This window comes from Dipodomys merriami, unplaced genomic scaffold, assembly GCF_024711535.1.
Source record: "Dipodomys merriami isolate MVZ:Mamm:240054 unplaced genomic scaffold, mDipMer1.0.p SCAF_43, whole genome shotgun sequence".
Lineage (NCBI taxonomy): Eukaryota > Metazoa > Chordata > Mammalia > Rodentia > Heteromyidae > Dipodomys > Dipodomys merriami.
The window spans coordinates 12,268,784-12,276,206 of record NW_027205937.1 but is presented as its reverse complement, the minus strand read 5'-3'; positions in this window follow the sequence as shown (position 1 = coordinate 12,276,206).

The window sequence follows — 7,423 nt, the reverse complement described above, 5'->3', positions numbered from 1 at the left end:
CATCCAAATCCCCTGCCCATAGTAACTAGGGGGTCAGGTCTTCTCCATTGTTGTGTCAGGGGGTCCTTTAGCTGACTTTTACTTGGGGCTTAGAGTTTAGTTGTCCCCAGTGCTTCTGAAATCTGGATTCAGTTGCCCTTTTTGAAAAATTTAAAATATTAATGGTAAACAAAGCTATGGAACTGTAAAAATATTGCCTGATGGCTTTCTGTAATTGTAAAAAATTCTTGGGGCATCCTGTCTTTTACTTGGACAAATAAGGGCACAAGACTATCTTTAGGGACAGAAACCCATGGCAACATCCAATTGATTTTCCCTAAAAGACTGTGAAGTTGGATTAAGGTTAGAGAGCCTGGAATATCCGGCAAAGGCTTAAGGGGACTGGCCTGAGTCAAGGTAAGGTGGGACCCAAGCATTTTAAAAGGAGGTACATTTTGAATTTTATTGAGTGCTATGGTAAAACCCCCCTTTTTTGATATGGTGAGAACCTGGGCCAGAAGGCCCTCCAGGTGTCCGGGGTCTTGGTGCCCCAGAATTATATCATCCATGTAGGCATAAGCAACGGAGGTATCTAAACCTATCACAGGCCCTAAAAGTGTGGCCAAGTAGTGTTGGCAAAAGGCTGGGCTATTAGCCATTCCCTGTGGCAGCACCATCCGTTCAAACCTCTCATCAGGCTGGGAAAATTAAGAAAAGGGATGGAGAAAGAAAACTTCTCACAGTCATCTGGATGAGGGGGATATAAAAAATCTTTAATATCAATCAAAACCAAGGTATATTCTGAAGGTATAGTGGAAGTCCAGGGCATGCCTCTTAGGGGCGTTCCTACTAACTCCATCCTTTCCTTTACCTAACAGATCTTGGAACATATGCCAAGCCTCAGAGGCTTTTTGAATAACAAATACGGGTGTGTTCCAAGGACTCAGAGTAGGGCATATGTGCCCAAGGTTTATCTGTTCCTCCACCATAAGGTATAGGGCTATAAGTTTAGGTTTGGTTAATGGCCATTGCTACACCCAAATAGGGCTTCTCATGTAAATTAAACTTGGATCCACAATCCTTTTTCCAAAAGTATCCCTCCCTGTTCCCGGGACAGGGTGTAGGAGGCAGTGTGCCCCCTCCCTCCCCTGTTGGCAGGGATTGTTGTAAACAGTCCATCTTAAAGTGTCCCTCCTGCCCTCATTTAAAACAAATCCCTCTCCCCGATGGTCTTGGGGTTCCTCAGCCCTGGGCTGCCAGTACCTGGTAATAGCCTCAGTCATTGCAGATGTCTGATCCTGTAAAGCTAAAGCTAATGATTGGGACTGTTGCTGTTGCATTCCCACATCCTGCAAGGCCACCACCCATCTGCTCAAGGAACTCTCTCTCAACCCCGTGCAGGCCATGCGATGGTCTTCATTCATTCCTTCCCAGACAAGTAGCTTTACGAACTGATCTCAGAAGTTACCTGCTGGCAGTTTGTGGTGAATGCTCTGTTGGACCCAGTCTACAAACTCAGCTAGAGGCTCACCAGGTTTTTGTTTTACTCCTGCTATGGGGGACTCAGTAGGCCCATCGTCCAGTTTGTACCACGCAGCAAGTCCTGCCTGCCTCACCTGGTTATGGTAGGGGCCAGGTATTGTGGCCTGTTTGACTCCAGTGGAGTACCCTTCCCCCATCCCTGTTAACATGGCATAAGTAATAGGTATCTTGGATTGAGCCTGCCATATATTCTTTGCTCATACTCTGCATTCCTCCTTAAAGAAAGCACATCATTTAATAAGCAGAACTGTTTAGGACAGCTTTGGTCACATGCAGTCAGTGCTTAAGGACACATGGGTAATAAGTAATATCCTGTAAAAAGTTCTGGGCCCAAGGAGAGTTTGGGCCATACTCCACCACCTCCTTGTAGAGCTCATTAAGATCCTTAGCTTTCCATGGATACCATTCCCAGGGCCTGTTAGATCCTGGTGCCAGATTGACCAGATATGCTTGGGGAAGCGAATCCTGTGGCCTAGGGTCTAGGCTCTCAATTGGCCCTTCCCTTCTAAGGTAGGCCTCTGAGTAGGTTACTTCCCAAGGCCTCGGTCTCTCCACAGAAGGTCAGTAGGGATACGGGTCTTGCAGGTGCCTCTTGAGGGTCGAGTGGGGTGCCGTACCTCCTCCCCAATAGGAGGAATAAGGAGGGTGCTTAGAACCATCAGGAGCACCTGAGTCAGAGGGAGTAACTTTCACCCTCGTTTTGATTTCTACTGTGCTTGTTTCAGTGTGTTCTCCATCAAATTTGACCCATTCTTGTTCCTTCTCAATTCTCAAGTCCTCCTTTACTCCTTCTAGGCTTAATGTTGCCTCTTCCTCCTTTTTCTGTGAGATAGCATTACATATACTAAGGGTTTCACTTACCCTGAGAGCATTTAGCCTCAGCCAGTATCTTTTCCTTTCAAGCCCCAAGTTGGACGCCAGATGTCCGGTCTTTGTCCATCCCACAAAAGATGTATGGGGTCTGAGGAAAGGTAACACGGATGCTATCACGTTGCTCAGCCTCCCTTAGCCTGGAAGACAATCAGACCCAGCGGGGAGTCAAGTCAAGCAGGAAAACTCATTTATTAACACAGAGCAAGCCCTTTTTAAAGCCAAAAAAAAAAAAAAAGAGCAGCGAGTGGCATGGCAGTGGAGGAGAAGGAACCAATCACTGTCAAGGTCACATCTTATCATGTACTTAAGCTTCCTCGGGCTGGTTACGCACTGAATGTAAAGCAAATTGGACTGTGCCCATTTAACTCACTCTCAGTGCCATCTTAGCTGCCCATGTGTTTTACAATAACCCTCATCACAAAACCAGGCAGGGACTCATCAAAGAAAGAGAACTGTAGATTCATTTCTTTTTTTTTTTTTTTGTAGACCCATTTCTTTGGCGAATATTGATGCAAAATTTCTCAACAAAATTTTGACCAATCGACTTCAACAATTCATCCAAAAAACCATCCACCACAATCAAACAGGATTAATTTCAGGTATGCAAAGCTGGTTCAATATACACAAATCAATTAATATAATTCATCACTTCAACAGGAGCAAGGAAAAGAACCACATGGGTATTTCAATAGATGCAGAAAAAGTATTGGACAAGATCAAACACCCCTTTATGATGAAGGTTCTGGAAAATTTAGGAATCCATGGAACATTCTTCAATACAATAAAGGCTGTATAAGACAAACCTGCAGCAAGCATTATATTGAATCGTGAAAACCTAAAGCAATTTCCTCTTAACTCAGGTAGGAGACAAGGTTGTCCATTGGCTCTAGTGCTCTTCAATCTAGTATTGGAATGCCTAGCTACAGCAATAAGACAAGATGCAAACATAAACGGGATCCAGATAGGCAAAGAAGAATTAAAACTGCCTTCTTTGTAAATGACATATCTTGTATTTAAAGAATCCCACAAACTCCACTCCCAAATTACTCAAGCTGATTCAAAATTTTGGCAGAGTAGCAGGGTATAAAAATAACCCTCAAAAACCAATGGCTTTTCTATATGCCAACAATGAGAAAAGTGTGGCTGAATTTAGGAAAGCAACTCCATTTGTAATAGCCCCACAAAAAATAAAATACCTAGTAATTAACTTAACTAAAAACATGAAAAAGAAATGAAAACAGAACTTAGAAAGTGGCAAAAACTCCCATACACCTGGATTGGAAAGATCAAAATCCTGAAAATGGCAATACTTCACAAGGTTACCTACAAATTCAATGCAATACCTATCAATATTCCATCATCATTCATCAAGTAAATAGAAGAGACAATCCAAAAATTCATATGGAACAATAAAAGACCCGAATAGCTAAAACTATCCTCTACAGAAAGAACAGTGCTGGAGGAACATCAATACCAAATTTCAAACTCTACTATAAAGCCATAGTAATCAAAACAGATTGGTACTGACACAAGAACAGACCTCAGACCAATGGAATAGAATTGAAAACCCAGAAATGAACCTACAGACTTATAGCCATCTAATTTTTGATAAGGGAGCTAAAAAAGTAGAATGGAAGAAATACAGCCTCTTCAGTAAATGGTGCTGGCAAAATTGGTCAACTAATTGCAGAAAATTAAGCTAGATCCTTATGTATCACCCTGCACCAGAATCAACTCCAAATGGATCAAAGACCTCGGAGTCAGATACCCTGAAAACATTACAGGATGGAATAGGAGAAACTTTAGGACTCCTTGGCACAGGCCGAAATTTTCTTAATAGAGACCCAGAAACACAACAAATCAAAGAAAGGTTGGACAAATGGGATTGCATGAAATTGCAGAGCTTCTGAATTGCAAAGGATATAGCTAGCAAGATCAATTGAAAGCCCACAGATTGGGAGAAGATCTTCACTAGTCTTACAACAGACAATGATCTCATATCTAAAATATACCTGGAATTCAATAAATTAAATCCACCAACAACCAATCTTCAAAGAAACAACTGCCCAATAAATAATTGGGCTAAAGACTTAAAGAGAATCTTCTCTGAAGAGGAAAGGAGGATGGCCGATAGACACAAGAAGAAATGCTCAAACTCCCTCGCCATAAAAGTAAAGCAAATCAAAACAACATTGTAATACCACCTCACTCCAGTTAAAATGGCTATAATCAAGAATTCTAATAACCACAGATGCTGGAGGGGATATGGACAGAAGGAAACCTTACTGCATTGTTGGTGGGAGTGTAAATTTGTTCAACCACTTTGGAAAGCAGTATGGAGCTCCCCTATGGCCCAGCATTTACCCACATGATCACAAACAAGGCCACACTAAAGCTCACAGCACGACTATGTTTATTGCAACAGCATTTACCATAGCTAAGATATGGAACCAACCCAGATGCCCCTCAGTCGATGAATGGATCAAGAAAATGTGGTATATATACATAATGGAATTCTATGCCTCCATCAGAAAGAATGACATTGCTCCATTTGTTAGGAAATGAAAAGTATTGGGAAAATTATATTAAGTGAATTAAGCCAGGCCCAAAGACACTTAGGTCCCATGGATTCCCTTATTTGCAATAATTAGTATATGTCTGAGTCAAGCAGAAAAGGTCAGATAAGTTGATGTTAGAAAAATGAACCCCAAGTTATGTATTCAAATGCTTTTTTTTTCATGTGGTTGTTTCTAACACATTTATGAGATTATTTTTTTGTTTCTTTGTATGTCCCTCCCCCATGGTATAACCCCTGCTTTCACTGTAGTGTAGGTTGGTATAATTTGTAGAGGAGAAGCGTAAAAACAAATAGTTTAAATAGGGATACAGGTGAATCCGTGGCAATAATGAGATGTACAATACGTTATGTGCAAAAATGAACTTCATGTCTTTGCTTGAGGGGAACAGGATTGAGAAGGGGGTAGGGGGAGGATGGGAAGGGATGGAAAGGGGAAACAAAGAATAGGCAACAGTGCTTGATAAGAAATGTATTCATTATCTTGCCCATGTAATTGTAACTCCTCTGTATGGTATTTTCACAGTAAGAAAAAATCAAAAATAAAATAAGATAAATAAATGCTTGAAGACCTTAAAAAACAGAAATTGTAGCTCCTCTGCAGGTATTTTCACAATAAAAATTTTATTAATAAAATTTTTTAAAAAAGAAGAAGAAAAAGAAAACAATTAAGAAAATTATTCCAGGGCTTGGAAGGTGGCTCAGTGGTAAAGTGCTTGCTTTGCATGTATGAGACCCTGGGTTCGATTGCTCAGCACCACATAAGCAAAAATAAAAAAGCCAGAATTGGCACTGGGGCTGAAATTGTAGTGCGCTAGCCTTGAGCTGAAGAGCTGAGGGACCGCACCGAGGCCCAGAGTTCAGGCCCCACCACCTGACCCCCTCAAAAAAATATTCCAAGCCTAGTTTGATCTAAGACTATATTTCTTTTCTTGTTCTAGTTTTCATATGTTCGTAAAAATTAAAATTCCAAAAATTCAATGGATGTTGGCATTCAGGCTTATCTTCATAAACACTAATATTGGAGGCCCTTAAGTGGAATTGTTTTATTTCATTTATTATTTTCCCAAATAAATCACCATGATTGTGTATTTTGTTTCTTTTCATTGTTATTGGCTCTTATGTTGAGAATATTTTTTCCTAGCAAAGTAGAGAATAGCAATTTGATTGAGCAAGTAACATATGGCTTTCACAAAATGCAGATGCATATATTTGTGTCTTCTGTCATTTCTAAAATTTCTTCCAGAAAAAGTTATTAATTACTCATAAGAGATACCTAATTTTAATTCCAGTTATCACATACAATTTTTGATTGAGTTATCTCTGCATAAACTCAAAATAAACAGAAATCACATCTTCGTTTTAAAAACTGTAGTTTATAAAGAGTTTTTAGCCAACACCAAAAATATTTCTAGGTATTCTGAATTTTGTGTGAAGTATTTTTAACAATAGTTTTTTGCTAACATGTAATTCACATGCAATATATTATCTCTTTTTATTGTATACATTTTAGTGGTTTGAAAGCGAATTAGACAATCATGGGTTTTTCAAGCCTAATTTTCAGAAACTTTGATGTCTTCAAATAGAAAATGTGTAAACTTTAGAACAGACATTAAAATAGATATAAAATTCACTTACAGGTATTTGTCCAGCATACATCCTCTATAGCGTGTCTTTTCAAAATTTGTTTTTGCGGATTATTTCTAGGGTCTAACATATACCGTTCCAGTGTACTGTCAATGAACTACATTACCTGTGTAAACAAGTTTTTTACTTCTCTATACATTCATAGAAGTGTAATGCATGGATCCTATACAATTATCTTTGACCTTTTGAAGACTTGAAAACTTGCTTGCTAAAATGATTGCAGTATTATACAAATTGATCTGCTATTTGGAGTATAGCAATTTCTCCACAAATGCATTAATATATTTTGTGTCATCTTCTTATATAATGGTCATGCTAGTCACATTTTCTTTTTTCTTAGTTACTAAAGAGGAGCTTATTTCATATGCTTCTCCTATTGACTATTAATTTACATATGTTCTTTAAATAAATATTCTATTCAGATATAATTTATATAGAATTAGATGATATAAAAATACTTAAGCCTCAGGATCATTGTAGATATAACATTGTAGCATTAAAAAATATATGCCCTCTATATGTTGCATATATTTTCACTTCTGTTATACTGTCCTTTTTTGAAATATGAAAGGTTATCAGTTGATGTTATCTAGTTTATTCTTGCTTGTCTTTAGCCATTAATGAGGTTCCTGATCATCTAGGATTATAGGCAAGACCGATTGGTGCATGTTTGTCTTTCAATATTTTAAGTGTTTTCCTCTTTCTTTTGAATTCCAATATTGTCCTTTCAGGAATTCTGCAAATTCTCAGACTGTTATTCTCCAACTGTCAAGATGATAAGCATCTGTTTGATGGGTAACTGTCCTT